This window comes from Helianthus annuus, chromosome 8, assembly GCF_002127325.2.
Source record: "Helianthus annuus cultivar XRQ/B chromosome 8, HanXRQr2.0-SUNRISE, whole genome shotgun sequence".
Lineage (NCBI taxonomy): Eukaryota > Viridiplantae > Streptophyta > Magnoliopsida > Asterales > Asteraceae > Helianthus > Helianthus annuus.
Genome location: NC_035440.2, coordinates 114,337,693 through 114,354,991, shown reverse-complemented (window position 1 = coordinate 114,354,991; position 17,299 = coordinate 114,337,693). Strand labels below are relative to the sequence as shown.

Sequence of the window (17,299 nt, the reverse complement as noted above, 5' to 3'; positions counted from 1 at the left end):
CTCCAATTTTCATGTGGCCCACCACACCCTTCACAAGCCATAATCGAGGCCGTTTTTGCCATTTCTAATTTTTTGATTTTTAAAGATAGGGCCTCGATTTGGGCTTGCAGAGAGGTGTTCTCATCTACCTTATGGGCGCCCAGGTTGATAGATTTTGTGCCTCGGGGGGTGTGCCATTGAAAATTGTTTTGAGCAATTTCCTCAATTTGATTATAAATTTCATTTGGGGGACGATTACCTAAGAGTCCCCCAGAGCTAGAGTCTAGTGTTTGTCATGTGTGTGGCAACAACCCATTATAGAAAGTGGATACTTGTTGCCATACTGCGAGATCATGATGAGGACATTTTTCGTAATAGCTCCTTGAATCTTTCCCAAGTTTCATATAAGGATTCCCCGTCCTCTTGTGAATATGTATTGATTTCAGTTATTAATTTAGCGGTTTTAGAGGGCGGTAAATACTTCTATAGAAACTTTTGGGCAAGTTCATCCCAAGTGTTTACCGAACCACTTGGGAGGGTGTTAAGCCAAGCCTTAGCAAGGTCTTTTAGTGAAAGTGGGAACATTCGGAGGCGGATGGCATCGTTTAATGCCCCATTGATCTGGAAGGTATCACATATTTCCAAAGAGTTGGTAATATGTAAATGGGGATCTTCATCAGCTAGGCCACGGAAGGTTGCGGAATTTTAGAGCATTTGAATCAGATGCGGCCGAAGTTCGAAGTTGTTGGGTTCGACATTCGGTGCATTGATGGCGGCTCCGAAATTACATACCATGGGTCGTAGGTAATCCATCAGAGTACGCTGATCCGCCATTGGAAGTTGGTCCCCCGAAGCTTTCTCTTGATTTTTAGCTTTTAGTCTCTTTCTTAGAAAGCGTTCGGGTTCGTCTATAGGCACTTTTATGTCTTTATTGGAACTGGAGCTCATGCACTGCGTATAGAGTTTAGGTGCTGCGACTGGGTTCCAAGTCTAAAAACGAAAAAAAGATAATTGGTCAGATGTCTCACCACGGCCTCGTGGTCGTTGACCACGGCCCGTGGTCGTGGTTGCAGTGATTGTTTTCTGGATCCCAATTACTGGGGATTTCAGCACGGCCCTGTGGTGCACCGCCACGGCCTCGTGGTCGCTCTTCTGTAACTCAGAAAACAAAAACTGCCAGTAAGTTTGCTGGGCACGGCCCCGTGTCCGACCAGGCACGGCCCGTGCTGAAGTCTGCAGAAACTGAAAAATTAAGAAAAATCCTTAAAAAAATAGAAAAATAAGTAAAAATAATTAGGCCGTTGATTCCAAACTTTCTTAAAATCCTCGTGACCCTGGCAACGGCGCTAAAAAACTTGGTGTGCGTTAGGTGTGATATGATTTTACACAATTTTCTACTAACACTAAACACACACATGGGATGAACTTGCCTAAAAGTTTCTATATAAGTATAGCGTTGGAAAGATACCGAGGTCGTCCAATGACACAAGAGCTGTTAGTACCGCTTTATCCCCAATGTCTAATCAATCTATATTTTTGAGAAAAGATTTAAATCATGAAAATTAAAACTAAAAATGCAGAAATAAAAATAAAATTAAAATTAGATAGACAAGATGAATCACTTGGATCCGACTCACCTTTAATGTATCCTTTGATGATTTTCGCACTTTCGGACTTTTTAAGAGATTATCTTAGGCCCCTCTTTTGAAGGTGACGTTACCCTCAACCCAGTGGTTTTGAGTCAGCAAGGATACAATCCCAAAGGGACGGAATATTGAAAGATAATTAATTAAGTTATTAATTCGAAAAGTGGTAGGCCCCTCTTTTGAAGGTGGCGTTACCCTCGGCTAAGTGGTTTGAGTCAGCAGGGATACAATCCCAAGTAGCCAGTTTAATGTATTAATAGTAGTTTACACATGAAGTTCAAGCTATTCGCACCCCCGCCATCCAATACTAGTGGGTATTGAAGGAGGTCCTAGTAAGCTTTAACCAGGTCCTTGCAGGATCTATACACTGAACGAGGCAAGAACCTTACTAAACCATTCCGTTAACCCCTGACCAGGTAGCCAACATGCCTCTATATAGACCGTAGAGACATGAATGATGCAATCTTTTACTTTATATAGATAGTAAAGTAACACCAAGTCACCATGGACAAATGATAAAGAAAATTCACCTTCAACATAAGAAACTAGTTATTAAAGTCATTAATACAAAACCAAATAAAAAGTGCCAAAAGATTAAAAATCAAAAGTAATACATAAAAGACTTGTCTTCACCAAGTGACGTAAGAGGCTTAACCAAACATGGCCTTTGATTGGCAAGAACCCTTACAATCAATCTTGGATCCCGAGACTACTACACACACTCTAAGGGTGGATGATGGATGATGGTGGTGGGTGTTGGTGTTGTAGTGGTGGCAAAGTGGGAGAGTAGTGGTTTGCCAAGGGATGCCTTTGAAGTGAGCCAAGCACCCCTATTTATAGCCTGCGCAGAGCTCTGGCCACGGCCCCGTGTCTAGTGGGCACGCTCCTGTGGCCAGCCTTTTCTCTTCCTTCATTAAATGCATGTGTCAGCAGAGGGTTCCACACGGCTCGTGTCTAGTGAGCACGGCCCCGTGGTCAGAAGCGTATCTGTACTATCAAGATTTTGCAAGATTCTGTGTATCTTAGCGTTGACCACGCCCCGTGCTGAGCTGGGCACGCCCTCGTGGTGGGCATAAAAGCTTCCACATGTTTGTCTTTTCTGCAGGCTTCTGACCAAGCCCCCGTGTCCAGCGGGCACGACCCCGTGGTCAGTCTTCTCTTGTCTTTGTTTTTGCTTTTGCTTTGGGGATGCTGCCGAGGGGTTGGGCATGTCATGCTTATTCCTTTTCTGTGTATTTATGTTGGTTTTTGCTGTATATTTGTTCCTTTTGTTCGTTTAAGCTCATTTGGTCCTGTAAATTCAAAAGGAAGACAAAACACACTTTTTCCATCATTAGTACTAAAAAAGTGTTTGTTTTATGCCTCATTTGATGTAATTTATATGTTATTTTTACACACATCAGATACATAGGTTTTGTTGATGAGGATTCACGACTTGAAAGTTAAAAGAAGTGTTTAATGAAAAAGCAGTCATGAACCTTATAAAATGTTTTCTTTTATAAAATCATATGAAAATCAAATGGTTTAAAAGAAATGATGCATGGTTAAATAAATAACCAAATGAAAATAATTTGTATAAAATATGTCATGTCTTGAGATAAAATATCATGTCTTGAATAAAAGATGTCATGTTTTGTGTAAAAGATGTCATGTCTTTGTCTTTTGTCGAAGTGGTTTAAATAACGCAACGATATGTAATGTAATAAAAGCACTTACATATAGGAAGTACCAGCGCCGTATCCACCATGCTTTTATTACACTACACACGTCTCGTTATTTAAATCACTTGCTAGTAATCTTCAAATGATATTGTTTAAACCAATGTCAAATGTCTTGTATAAACAATGTCTTGTGTAACAATGTCAAATATAAACAATGTCTTGTGTAACAATGCCATGTATAAACCATGTCTTGTATAACAAATATCGAGTAATAACCAATGTCTTGTATGGTAAGTAAAAATTCTTTACTTAAACCACATGTAATAATGTCATGTATAACTAAATGTCGTGTAAAAAACAATGTCTTTGAATAAACAAAAGTTTAAATCAAAAGTTATGTGTTGAAAACCATTGCTTTTATTGTCATAACATTTATCAGGTTTGTTATCGAATACACACAAGTCTTGTCAACTGTCGGATAAACCCTTATCAAGTCAATGGTTTATCAAAAATTTCGTCGGATTATGTCATTCCCTAAAGTCACTTCCAAACAAACCTAGGAAGCAGGAATGGGATTGTCAATCCTACGGTACCGTTACATACTACCGGTCGGCGTGATCAATGTTAATGAATGTATCTTGTCTCGTTAAGCATCCCAAATGTCATAATCAATGTAAGCATGTCATGTAAAATGTCTTTAAAACCATATACTAGGCATGCTAAGTCAACATACGAAGTATAATGTCCATGAAATCAATGTGCTAAATATGCTAAGTCAACATATGTAACAAAAGTATGTTTGAAATCAATGTGCTAGGCATGCTAAGTCAACATACGAAGCAAAAATGCAGTTTAACTCAATGTGTTAGATATGCTAAGTCAACATATGCAACAAAAGTATCCTTGAAATCAATGTGCTAGGCATGCTAAGTCAACATACGAAGCAAAAATGCAGTTTAACTCAATGTGTTAGATATGCTAAGTCAACATATGCAACAAAAGTATCCTTGAAATCAATGTGCTAGGCATGCTAAGTCAACATACGAAGCAAAACATAATTGAAATCATGTACTATATGTGTACTAGATGAATATAGCATGTATATGTCATGAAAGCATGAAAGTAACAATAGGCACATGTGAATCACCCCAAAATATTTAAAAGCATTAAAAAGAGGGGTCTATGTACTCACTTGAGATTTCTTAAGTCTTTTTAGTAAAGATCAAACAATGCTTGGAGGAACAAGGAATCAAGTGGTTCCTAATATCGAATAACTATGTTAATAAATTGGTACCTAAAATGAAGGATCAGATAGAATGAGGTTTCATAAACCAAATGAGTATTGGAACTCATATGAATGATTTAATAAACCTAACATTCTGATTTGAAAGTAATCCTAAGTGCTTTTGACCCGTTACGGCTCGTTAAGGTAGTTTACGCTACTTTAACGTATCGTTTGCGTGAATATAAAGTCAGATGGTTATATATGTCATATGATAAGTCTTATATGCCCAAACATGTTTGAAAAAGTTATTACATCAGCTTAGATGTGAAAATTTTGATTACATATGCTTAAAATGATTTTATGCGTAAAAAGGGCATTTTGGTCATTTCTAAAAGGCATATAAACGAGTTAGCAAATAACTAACCAAACAAAGTGACCATAAGATATAACCTCAGTAGGTTATTCCCTATAGAACTATCGTCACAAATATGTGTTTGGTCGGATCCTAAGATCGACCAAACGGGTCGAATTTGAAAGTCAAAGCGGTGGTCAAGACCACTCGACTTACGACCCTAAATAAGTACTATACTAGAAGTGACGAGTTAAACATGTCAAAACATGTTTAACTTAGTTGAAAAACTGATTTGGTATCAAAACACTTTTGATACCTGAAAATAGTTCCGTCGTAAAATGCACATAATTGTGCATTTTGACCGAAACTTTGACTCGTCACTTTGACTAGTAAACGTGGTAATTCGTAGGTATAATCGCAAGGGATTATAACCATTATGATTACTGATGTGTGTAAAATGCAACATATAAAACACATCAATTAAGGCATAAAACTAACCCTTTTTAAGTACTAATGTTGGAAAAAGAGTGTTTTTGTCTTCCTTTTGTATTTTCAGGATGAAATGAGCTCAAAATCACAAAAGAAGCAAAAAGACCCCTAATTCTACCATAAATACAAGAAAAGGAACAAAAGTGAACTGCCCAGACCCTCAACGGCACCTCCCAAGACAAAGAGAAGAAAACAGAGTCTGAACACGCCCCGTGTCCAGCGAACACGGGGGCGTGCCCAGGAAGCAGCAGATAAGACAAACCAGTAGAAGCTTCTATTGCTGGGCACGGGGCCGTGTCCAGCGAGCACGGGGGCGTGTTGAAAGTACAGCAGGCGCATTAATTGTAATTCGCAATTACAATTAATGAAGAGAGAGAGTGTCAGACGGACACGGGGCCGTGTCCAGCGGACACGGGGCCGTGTCCAGCGTTCTGTCCAGCCTATAAATAGAGGAGCTTGGTTTCATTCTCCCTCATCCCTTGGCACACCACCTCTCTCACACTTCATCCACCACCCACCACCACCATAACACCATCATCTACCACCATCATCCATTGTCCATCGTAGAGTGTGTGAGTCGTCTCGGGATCCAAGATTGATCGTAAGAGTTCTTGACAATCAAGGCCATGTTTGCCTAAGTCTCTTACATCACTTGGTGAAGACAAGTGTTTAGTATAATACTTTTTATTTTTAATCTTTTGCACTTTTTATTTGGTTTTGTATTAATGACTTTAATAACTAGTTACTTATGTTGAAGGTGATCTTTCCTTATCGTTTGTCCGTGGTGTCTTGGCATTATTTTACTGTCTATATAAAATAAAAGATTTTCACCATTCATATCTCCACGGTCTATATGGAGGTATGTTGGCTACCTGGTCGGGGGTTAAGGGAACGGTTTGGTAAGGGTCTTGCCCTTGTTCAGCGTTTAGAGGTCCTGCTTGGGACCTGGGTCAAATTTAGTAGGATCTCCTTCAATGCCCATAGGTATTGGATGGCGGGGATCCAAACTCTTTGACCCCCTCATAAGCTAACTACTATTAATACTATAACCCGGCTATTTAGGACTGTATCCCTGCTGACTCAGACTACTTAGCCGAGGGTAACGTCACCGCCAAAAGCGGGGCCTACCATAATTTGCATTAATAACTTAATTCATTATCTTTCAATAATCCGACCCTTTAGGATTGTATCCTTGCTGACTCAAACTACTGGGTTGAGGGTAACGTCGCCTTCAAAAGAGGGGCCTACTACAATAACTAAGATAATCTCTTAAACAAGTGCAAAAGTGCGAAAATAATCAAAGGTTATACTAATACACGTGTCGGATCCAAGTGATTCATCTTGTCTATCTGTTTTTATTTTATTTTATTTTTCAGCATTTAGTTAGTTTTTATTTTTCTTAGTTTAAAACATTTTTCTAACTTTTTGATTTGGTTAGACGTTGAGGATAAACCGGTATTAAAAGCTCTTGTGTCCTTGGACGACCTCGGTATCTTACCAACACTATACTACGTCCACGATGGGTGCACTTGCCCATATGTGTGTTTAGTGTTAGTGAATATCGTGTTTTATAAATTTAAAACTTGGTTAAAAGTGTAAAAAGGGCTTAATTATATATTAAAAATTATATACACACTGACACGCATCAAGTTTTTGGCGCCGTTGCCGGGGACACAAGGATTTTAAGAAAGTTAGGAATCAACGGCCTAATCATCTTTTTATTTTTTTTAATTTTTAGGATTTTTTTTAGATTTTTCAGCTTCTGCAGAGCTCAGCACGGGGCCGTGCCTGGTCGGACACGGGCCGTGCTCAGCAACGTTACTGGCAGTTTTTGTTTTTCAAGTTACAGAAGGCTGACCACGGGGCCGTGTCGGTGCAACACGGGGCCGTGTCCAACTTCCAGTAACTGGGATCTGAAAAACAATCACTGTAACTCCGACCACGGGGCCGTGTTCGCTAGACACGGGGCCGTGGTGAACCTTCTGACCAACATTCCTTTCTGTTTTTATTGCAGGACTTGGAACCCGACGCCAACTTCACGTAGTGTATGAGCTCCAGTTCCAATAAAGACATAAAGGAACCATTAGAAGAACCCGAACGCTTTCTCAGAAAAAGGTTAAAAGCCAAAAACCAAGAGAAGGTCTCGGGTGATCCACCCCCAATGGCGGACCAACGTACCCTCATGGATTACTTACGGCCCACCGTAGGTAATCTCGGCGCCGCTATCAATGCCCCGAATGTCGAAGCCAATAACTTCGAACTTCGACCGCACTTGATACAAATGCTCCAAAACTCCGCGACCTTTCACGGGCTCGCGGACGAGGATCCCCATCTACATATAACTAATTTCTTAGAAATATGTGATACCTTTCGGATCAATGGAGCATCAAACGATGCCATCCGCCTTCGTATGTTTCCATTCTCACTAAAAGACCGAGCGAAAGCTTGGCTCAACACCCTCCCTGCTGGATCGGTAAACACCTGGGATGAACTAGCCCAAAAATTTCTATATAAGTATTTCCCTCCTTCTAAAACTGCTAAATTAATGGCTGAAATTAACACATACTCACAAGAGGACGGGGAATCCTTATATGAAACTTGGGAACGGTTCAAGGAGCTATTACGCAAGTGTCCCCATCACGGCCTCGCAATATGGCAACAAGTATCCACTTTCTACAATGGGTTGTTGCCACACACTAGGCAGACACTTGATTCTAGCTCCGGGGGACTTTTAGGTAATCGTCGCCCACACGAAATATATAATCAGATTGAGGAAATCGCTCAAACCAATTTTCAGTGGCACACTCCCCGGGGAAATAAAACTATCGCCCCGGGCGCCCATAAGGTAGACGAAAGCACCTCTTTACAAGCCCAAATCGAGGCCCTTTCTTCAAAAATAAAAAAATTAGAAATGACCAAAACAGTCTCGGTCATGGCTTGTGAAGGGTGTGGTGGGTCACATGAAAATTGGAGTTGCATGAAAGAAACGGACGATCAACAAGAAATGGTAAACTACATTGATAATAGACCTAGGCCGTCGGGTCCTCCAACGGGGACCTACAACCAAGGATGGCGAAACCACCCAAACCTTGGTTGGAGGGAGCCCGGCAATAGTAGTAACCAACAACCGCAACGAACAAACTTTCAGCAATCAAGAAATGAGTCGCAAAATTTCACTCAACAAAGTGGAAGAGAGAGGCTCGAAGATACCATATCTCGCCTTGTCTCCGACACTGATAAGAAAAATTCGGAAAGATTCCTACAATTAGAATCAAATTTTAGGAATCAACAAGCTAGCATTCAAAACATAGAAAAACAAATAAGTCAACTAGCTCAAAATTTTTCCGAAAGACCACAAGGCGCATTACCTAGCAATACCGAAACCAACCCAAAGGCGCAAGTTCACCTCATCACACTACGAAACCGCACCGTAGGGCCTGCAGAAGTACCTCCAGCAACGGAAGAATCAACGCCAACACATCTGCAGGAGAAGGACACTCCCCCATCAACAGAGCCTACCAAGGCCCCTCGAGTTCCGTACCCCGGTAGGTTAATTCGTCAGAAAACCAATGAGCAATTCGCAAAATTCGAAAGTTTGCTAAAACAATTGCATGTCAATATTCCTTTTATCGAAGTCCTAACCCAAATGCCCAAATACTCTAAATTTATGAGGGACTTCCTTACACATAAAAAGAAAATTGAAAATTTGCAATTAGTTAATTTAGGCGAAGAATGCTCTGCCCTCGTACTCAATAAACTACCCCAAAAGAAGATCGATCCCGGAAGTTTCACGATTCCATGCTCAATAGGGGAATCTCCCGTTCGCAATGCCTTGGCCGACTTAGGGGCTAGCATTAACCTCATGCCCTCTTCAATGTTCAAAAGGCTCGGCTTGGGAACCACAAGCCCCACAAAAATAAGCATACAACTCGCTAATCGATCGGTCAAGTTCCCGCAAGGTGTCATCGAGAATGTCTTGGTAAGGGTAAGCAAATTCGTTTATCCTGTTGACTTTGTCATACTCGACATGGAGGAAGACACCGAGGTCCCCCTTATTCTAGGGAGGCCTTTCCTTGCCACCGCACAAGCAGTAGTGGACATGAATGACGGGACACTAACTTTGAGATATGGGGACGATGAGGTAAAGTTTGGAGTTGGGAAGAGAATAGAGGATGATGACCCGGTCCACTACATGAAAGCTATTGATTCAAGCTTGGATGCCGCTCTCCGACGGTGTAACTTGGGAGGCAAGGCACTCCAATCAAAAGACGTGTGACCGGGAATCGGGTCTAGCCAAGGACCCTTATAAACGTGGCGCACCACGGAGGCATTCCGCGGACCTATCCTTAGTTTAGTCTAATCTTTTAGTTTTTGCAGAATAAATCACACTCATGGTGGTAATGGATGAAAAAGGGAACGAGAAAAAATGGAACCATGCAGAAGAACAGAACAAACCGACAAAAATCTCCATAACAGAAGGCTCCACACGGCCCGTGCCCAACCAACACGGCCCCGTGCTGAGCCCCCTGCAGGAAATCACCCAGTTCAGGTAACTGGACACGGGCCGTGTTCAGCGGACACGCCCCCGTGTCCAGGCTTCTGTTTCAATTCTATAATTTTTGTTACTGGCACTTGACCACGGGGCCGTGCCCGGTCAACACGGGGCCGTGTCCAGAGCGCCAGTAACACAAAACTTTGTTTTTAAACACACTTTTACATATTCTAATCAACCAAAAACTTTATTTTTGGACACATTGAGGACAATGTGTAATTTAAGTGTGGGGGGAATGCTAAAACCTTGAAATTTTGCAAAATCCTAAAACAAGCCTTACACAAAACTCTATTGGAACCGCTAAACACCCCAAATTTTTTTTCAAAAACTTTTTCAATTTTTTTTTATTTACTTGTCTTAGTTTAAGTTGGGAATAACAAGTTATAAAAGGGTTATAATTTTTTTTTTTATTTTACAACCGATAGCGTCGTGATAAAAAGAACTAACATAAGAAAATTATGAAACGGTATAACAAGTCTAGTTAAAAATTCGATTATATATGCTTGGTCACATTAAAAACCCATTCCCACAAAAGTGAGTTTTGAGCCTTTATTGAGCATAAAAATATACATATTTAGATTAAATGCTCATTTTTCGTTTCTTGTGTGAATAGCCGCTCGGTCTTTACAAATCTAGAACTTGCCACGACGATACATTCCCGGTCCTTACCAACTTAAACCCAAGTAAGTAAATGATGGAGGCATTAGGACTAACTATTTTTCTTTCAAAACCATTATTTTTCATTTTTTTTTACCTACCCAAAATTCCCCTAGAAAAACCCCTTTGAGCCTAAACCTTTCATTTCATTACCCCCCAAAACAATTTTTTTTTACCCACCAAAAAACCTTTTTCATTTTTTCACCCTTATTTTAGTAACAAGCTCGGTTTTTCATAAACATACCCTTTACGTGACGAAAAAAAAATATGAATAATGAAGTCAAAAACAAACATAAGCTACAAAAGCTTGTTTGGAGAAATACTTCAAAAATAAATGTCACTAAAAATAAGGTATTTTACGAAAACCGCCACTTGTTACGATTTTCGCTTTTTTTTACTAACCACTAACCAACCACCCACCTTTAAACCCAAGCCTTCACCCCAAAAGTCCTCTTGATATTTACAAAGGTAAAAAGTTAAAAAGGAGGAGGATTGATCGCTTGGCAAGCCTATGGAAAACATAAGTCCGTGCCGCTCTCGAGCGATTCACTTAAATATACACCTTCGGCCGAGTGATTGAGTGATCTCCCGTGAGGTATGTGAACTTGTATATAAATGGAATTTTGATAAGGCATGTTATGCCCAAATAAGTAGTTTATCTTATGAAAAGTTCAAAATAAATCATGACGAATAGGATTGTAAATAAAATAAAAATAAAACCTATACAAACCTTGGATTCCCGACACTCTAGGACAAGCTAAAAAACTTCTCTTCTACCTATTCCATTTGGGAGTGTAAGCCACATTAAAAGAGTTTTGCTTGAGGACAAGCAAAAGTTCAAGTGTGGGGGTATTTGATGTGTGTAAAATGCAACATATAAAACACATCAATTAAGGCATAAAACTAACCCTTTTTAAGTACTAATGTTGGAAAAAGAGTGTTTTTGTCTTCCTTTTGTATTTTCAGGATGAAATGAGCTCAAAATCACAAAAGAAGCAAAAAGACCCCTAATTCTACCATAAATACAAGAAAAGGAACAAAAGTGGACTGACCGGACCCTCAACGGCACCTCCCAAGACAAAGAGAAGAAAACAGAGTCTGAACACGCCCCGTGTCCAGCGAACACGGGGGCGTGCCCAGGAAGCAGCAGATAAGACAAACCAGTAGAAGCTTCTATTGCTGGGCACGGGGCCGTGTCCAGCGAGCACGGGGGCGTGTTGAAAGTACAGCAGGCGCATTAATTGTAATTCGCAATTACAATTAATGAAGAGAGAGAGTGTCAGACGGACACGGGGCCGTGTCCAGCGGACACGGGGCCGTGTCCAGCGTTCTGTCCAGCCTATAAATAGAGGAGCTTGGTTTCATTCTCCCTCATCCCTTGGCACACCACCTCTCTCACACTTCATCCACCACCCACCACCACCATAACACCATCATCCACCACCATCATCCATTGTCCATCGTAGAGTGTGTGAGTCGTCTCGGGATCCAAGATTGATCGTAAGAGTTCTTGACAATCAAGGCCATGTTTGCCTAAGTCTCTTACATCACTTGGTGAAGACAAGTGTTTAGTATAATACTTTTTATTTTTAATCTTTTGCACTTTTTATTTGGTTTTGTATTAATGACTTTAATAACTAGTTACTTATGTTGAAGGTGATCTTTCCTTATCGTTTGTCCGTGGTGTCTTGGCATTATTTTACTGTCTATATAAAATAAAAGATTTTCACCATTCATATCTCCACGGTCTATATGGAGGTATGTTGGCTACCTGGTCGGGGGTTAAGGGAACGGTTTGGTAAGGGTCTTGCCCTTGTTCAGCGTTTAGAGGTCCTGCTTGGGACCTGGGTCAAATTTAGTAGGATCTCCTTCAATGCCCATAGGTATTGGATGGCGGGGATCCAAACTCTTTGACCCCCTCATAAGCTAACTACTATTAATACTATAACCCGGCTATTTAGGACTGTATCCCTGCTGACTCAGACTACTTAGCCGAGGGTAACGTCACCGCCAAAAGCGGGGCCTACCATAATTTGCATTAATAACTTAATTCATTATCTTTCAATAATCCGACCCTTTAGGATTGTATCCTTGCTGACTCAAACTACTGGGTTGAGGGTAACGTCGCCTTCAAAAGAGGGGCCTACTACAATAACTAAGATAATCTCTTAAACAAGTGCAAAAGTGCGAAAATAATCAAAGGTTATACTAATACACGTGTCGGATCCAAGTGATTCATCTTGTCTATCTGTTTTTATTTTATTTTATTTTTCAGCATTTAGTTAGTTTTTATTTTTCTTAGTTTAAAACATTTTTCTAACTTTTTGATTTGGTTAGACGTTGAGGATAAACCGGTATTAAAAGCTCTTGTGTCCTTGGACGACCTCGGTATCTTACCAACACTATACAACGTCCACGATGGGTGCACTTGCCCATATGTGTGTTTAGTGTTAGTGAATATCGTGTTTTATAAATTTAAAACTTGGTTAAAAGTGTAAAAAGGGCTTAATTATATATTAAAAATTATATACACACTGACACGCATCAATTACGAACACATTGCAAAGTTCGATTGAACTTTGACTTGACCAATTCATGGTCATAATTGAATGTCAAACGGTTTGACTTTCAGCTTAAAATAACTAAAAGAAATGAACAAGACTAGGATAGAACACTTACTTGTGTTCTAGGATCCAAGAATGCTCAGTAGGAAGCCTCCAAAAGATGGTAGCCTCCAATTTAGAGCAGATGTGAGAAGATTGAAACAAATGAGCAAGTGTAAGCCTTGGAAAATCTTGCTAATTAAAGCCAAAGAGAATGCATAGGATCATGCCATGTGTTTTGAGTGATTAACAAGACTTAATAGGATTAAAACAAGTGTCCATGGCAGTTCAATGCTTGGGGATTACATAACTTGGCCTCCACACATGAATAAACAAGGGGCTGATCAAAATAGCAGGTCTGATGACCCTTTACAGACCGCAAGGGTCCTGGTTTGAGGACCGTAAAGGTTCAGCAAGGGCAAAAGTTTCATTTTTGACGGCTTTGCTCCCTGAACTTGTTTTTTCGCGTTTTGGCACTTCTAACACCCGTTAACCCCATTTTTAGGCTCCATAAGGTAGTTAAAGTGTATTTAACTTTATTTATGCTCAAAAATGTCATGGATGTCGGTTCGTTCAGTTGTACAGTTGCGTTTTTATCTTTATTACGACGAACGTTATAAAGAACGCGAAAACGACCGAAATTGCGCAATGAATGATATTTTTGCATTCTTATCACTAAAATAAAATATTTTAATGATTATATAAATTTTTGGATGTGAGTACGTGTTCCGTATTAAGAAATACGCGAATCGGCAGACTTCCGCAGTTTGTCGCAAATAGTCCCTAAGTGCGAATAAACTTGTTTTTGCCATACTGAACCCCTCAAAACTTATTTCTAAGTTATGTAAAGGGTATTTAGGGTATGTTAGCTTATATCATTGTTCTAGAGTGTACATCGTGTTAAACTAATTACGTTTTGCGTAACAGTTTAAGATTTCACTTCCAGAAGAGGTTTAAGAGTTTGAAATCGAATAAGAATTAAAACGTGCAAATGTCATAAATAAACAATCATGGAATCAAAACACAATGTTTCATTGATAATGAAGTTGTCTGTGATTGTACAATGGTTAAAAGACACAAATGTCACAATCCTCCACCTTTTTGGCCAGTGTGCCATATGATCACAACTGCCATTATCATATTTGACAATAAAATATTGCTCATCGGAAAATTATTTTAACATTACATTGAATATTAAAATTGAATGATCATCGAATTTGATGATTTAATATTTATTAGCCATGATCTCATTCAATCATATAGTCTATAAGGCTTGGACATATGTCCTTCACCTTTTGGTTAGTGTGCTTCCTCATTGTCACACTGCCAGAAATATTAACATTACATTGAATGTTAATATAGGAGTAATATTTATGTCTTAATGGTTTGATAATAATATATATATATTGTTAGTCGTCGTCTCACTCGACCATAGGGCTATAAGGTTTGGACATATGTCCTCCACCTCTTTGGTCAGTGTGATTCCTCATTGCCACACTACAAATTATCATTCCCAATAATGTAGGCTTTGCCATATGGCTAATTGTAACACCTCACAAAATCATGTCCAATACAGTGATTACACATGTCATAAACCCTGATCATGTTAAAAGTTAATTTGAGGGACTAAAGTTGTCAAACAGTGAAAAGATGTATGTGGAAGGACCAAAAGTGTCAACATGCCAAACTTGTGCCTCTGATTGACCTCACACGATGTTCGTATCCTTTATTGAGTAAATTGTCGGACGCAAGAAGCCGTTTGTAGTAATAATTAAAAGTTTACAAAGCATAGGGGTTAAGCGTGTCAACATGCTAATTCTTACCTCTGAGTGACCTTTTAACGATCCCGATGCTTTGAAATACTTTATTCTACTCGCACGAATGTCGGGTAATGATTTCGTGGAGTTTCGATGCAAATAAGTGATTAAAGTTGTAATTTCCAAGAAGAAGGATTAAAGGCGTCAACATTTGAAAATAATACCTTTCGGGTGATCCCGTAACTGATCGGAAGCTTAACAATGTTTATTTTATGACCCAAGACACTTAAAAGTTAACTATGGGGGTTAATAGTGCAATAAACGAAAGTTATTTCAAATTACAAAGGACCGGGGACTGAAAATGCAAAGTTGGAAAACTTTTTACCGGAATTAGGGATTGTCGTGGGCCGTGCAGGCCATCCCTAACATCTTCGCGGGCCGTGAGGAAGGTGCCAGCGACAGTTTTCTGGACAGTTTCATGTTCCAGCTCTTACACCGCCATTGCATGGATTCTGCGCGATACCAGGGGCTTGTAAACGGTTTTTACTGCCACCATAACACCTGGAATCATCTGATAACTCCCCTCGACAGCTGGATTGATCTTATGGGCTCTCCAATTTCTATATAAAGGGCCTTGTTTGCATATTTGTTCTTGCACACTTCAAACTTTCACTCTCAACTCTTCTCTGGAGCATCCTTGACCTAAAGGAAGCTCTCTCAAGTTAAATTTTCGTGCTAAGGACCTTTGTAAGTGTTCTTAGCTTCTGTAGTTAAGTTTTATTTAGTTTAAGGACCGAAAGTCAAAGATATCGTAATTATACTTTGACTTTTTGATTAATCATTAACGGTCTAGCCATTATTCGAATTGAAAGTGGCTATGTGTTGGTAATTAAGTAGGTGATAATCCCTCAAAAGGACACCTCCTAATTATTACGTTTACTTAGATAATTGTCGGGTCAAAGTAATTAAAATAAAAGTAAAACGGGGCAGTTTTTAAATAAAATTCATACTTGATAATGTAGAAGCTAGAAAATCAGTTTTGTCACATTAATAACTTGGTAAATAATATAAGAACATGTTTAGACATGTTCAACCCGACAATTTTGAGTTTAGGCTCAGTTCGCAACCGAAAGTCGCAAAAGTAGACTTTTGCTTTGACTTTCAGTTCTGACCCGAATTAGCTTAGTATCTTCATGCCTTAGGGTTCCTTTGTGACCATATTATATGTTAGTATAACCCTCTGAGGTTATACTACATGGTCCCTTAGAAATCAGAGTTCATTTGCATGTTTCCGTCATTTGCTTAAATTTGACTATTACGCCCTTATAATGTAAAAAACGAGATTTTTGGATATATGAGTGTACAAATATCTTTTCTACTGATATATAAGCATGTCAAATAAATTTGACATCATTTTCTGGTCTCAAAGTAAAGATATGCAAGATATCTTAAAATGAAACTTTTTATTAATTAAACTACGATTTTTCGCATAAATCATGTTTAAACCCAAGTTTTGGCACCGAACTCATTACCTACTGTTTTGATATTATTTTTAGGGATTTTTTGGAATATTGGGTCAGATTATAATAAACTGACCATATCATTGAGTTTTTATATAATCCGATAAATGACGATAATACCCTTTTGTTAATAAAATGAGATTTACATATGATTAGCATGCCAAACCTTTTTCTACTGATGTTATATGTTAAATAAAAAATTTTAAACACTAAAGGCTGATCAAAATCTCAGAATTTCAGAAACATCTCAAATATGGTCAATTATCGACTTTTACGATAATTAGGTGCATAATATGGTTTAAAACCATATTTAATACCTAAGACTTGTTACCTACTGATTTTATAAATAATTTTTAATACTTTCATAGCAAGTATAAATCTTGAACTCAGACTTCCAATTTTGTCCCTAAAAGCCTAAGTGAAATGACCAAAATGCTCCTACAGTGCATAGTTTGACCATAAATGGTAAACCACACATATGTATGATATCAAACTTTATAAAAAAACTATTTTTACTGAACGTTTTAGACTAGAACCTCATTTTACTATTAAACCTCTTTTATACACTTTGGGACATGATTGTTGATATCCTACTGATATCATAACATATTTGAAGCCTAAAGACTTATGGAACTTGTACATGACTCATCCGGTTACCCGTTATCAAATACGCGTTCGGTACGGTTTATGTAACTAGTTTGCATAAATTAGCCAAAACGGGTCAAACCTTATCATTTTTATTTCAAAATCCAGAATGTATTTAGTTTACCCATTTTATACAAGTCTTCATACTTGTTGGGTCTAAATCACATTCCAATCCGGTCATCGCTTAATCTCGCGTTTCGTACCATAAACCTT

The 17,299-nt window shown here is 39.0% G+C and overlaps 2 non-coding genes across 2 annotated transcripts; one reads left to right on the top strand and one right to left on the bottom strand.

Annotated features, from left to right (window-relative positions):
* The first annotated feature begins 327 nt into the window (after positions 1 to 327).
* Positions 328 to 435, top strand: LOC118481349. The gene has a single exon (XR_004865556.1). It is a non-coding gene; the product is annotated as a small nucleolar RNA R71 (small nucleolar RNA).
* Positions 436 to 7,891: 7,456 nt separating this feature from the next.
* LOC118481593 lies at positions 7,892 to 7,998 on the bottom strand. Its single transcript, XR_004865803.1, has one exon. It is a non-coding gene; the product is annotated as a small nucleolar RNA R71 (small nucleolar RNA).
* Between the last annotated feature and the right edge of the window lie 9,301 nt (positions 7,999 to 17,299).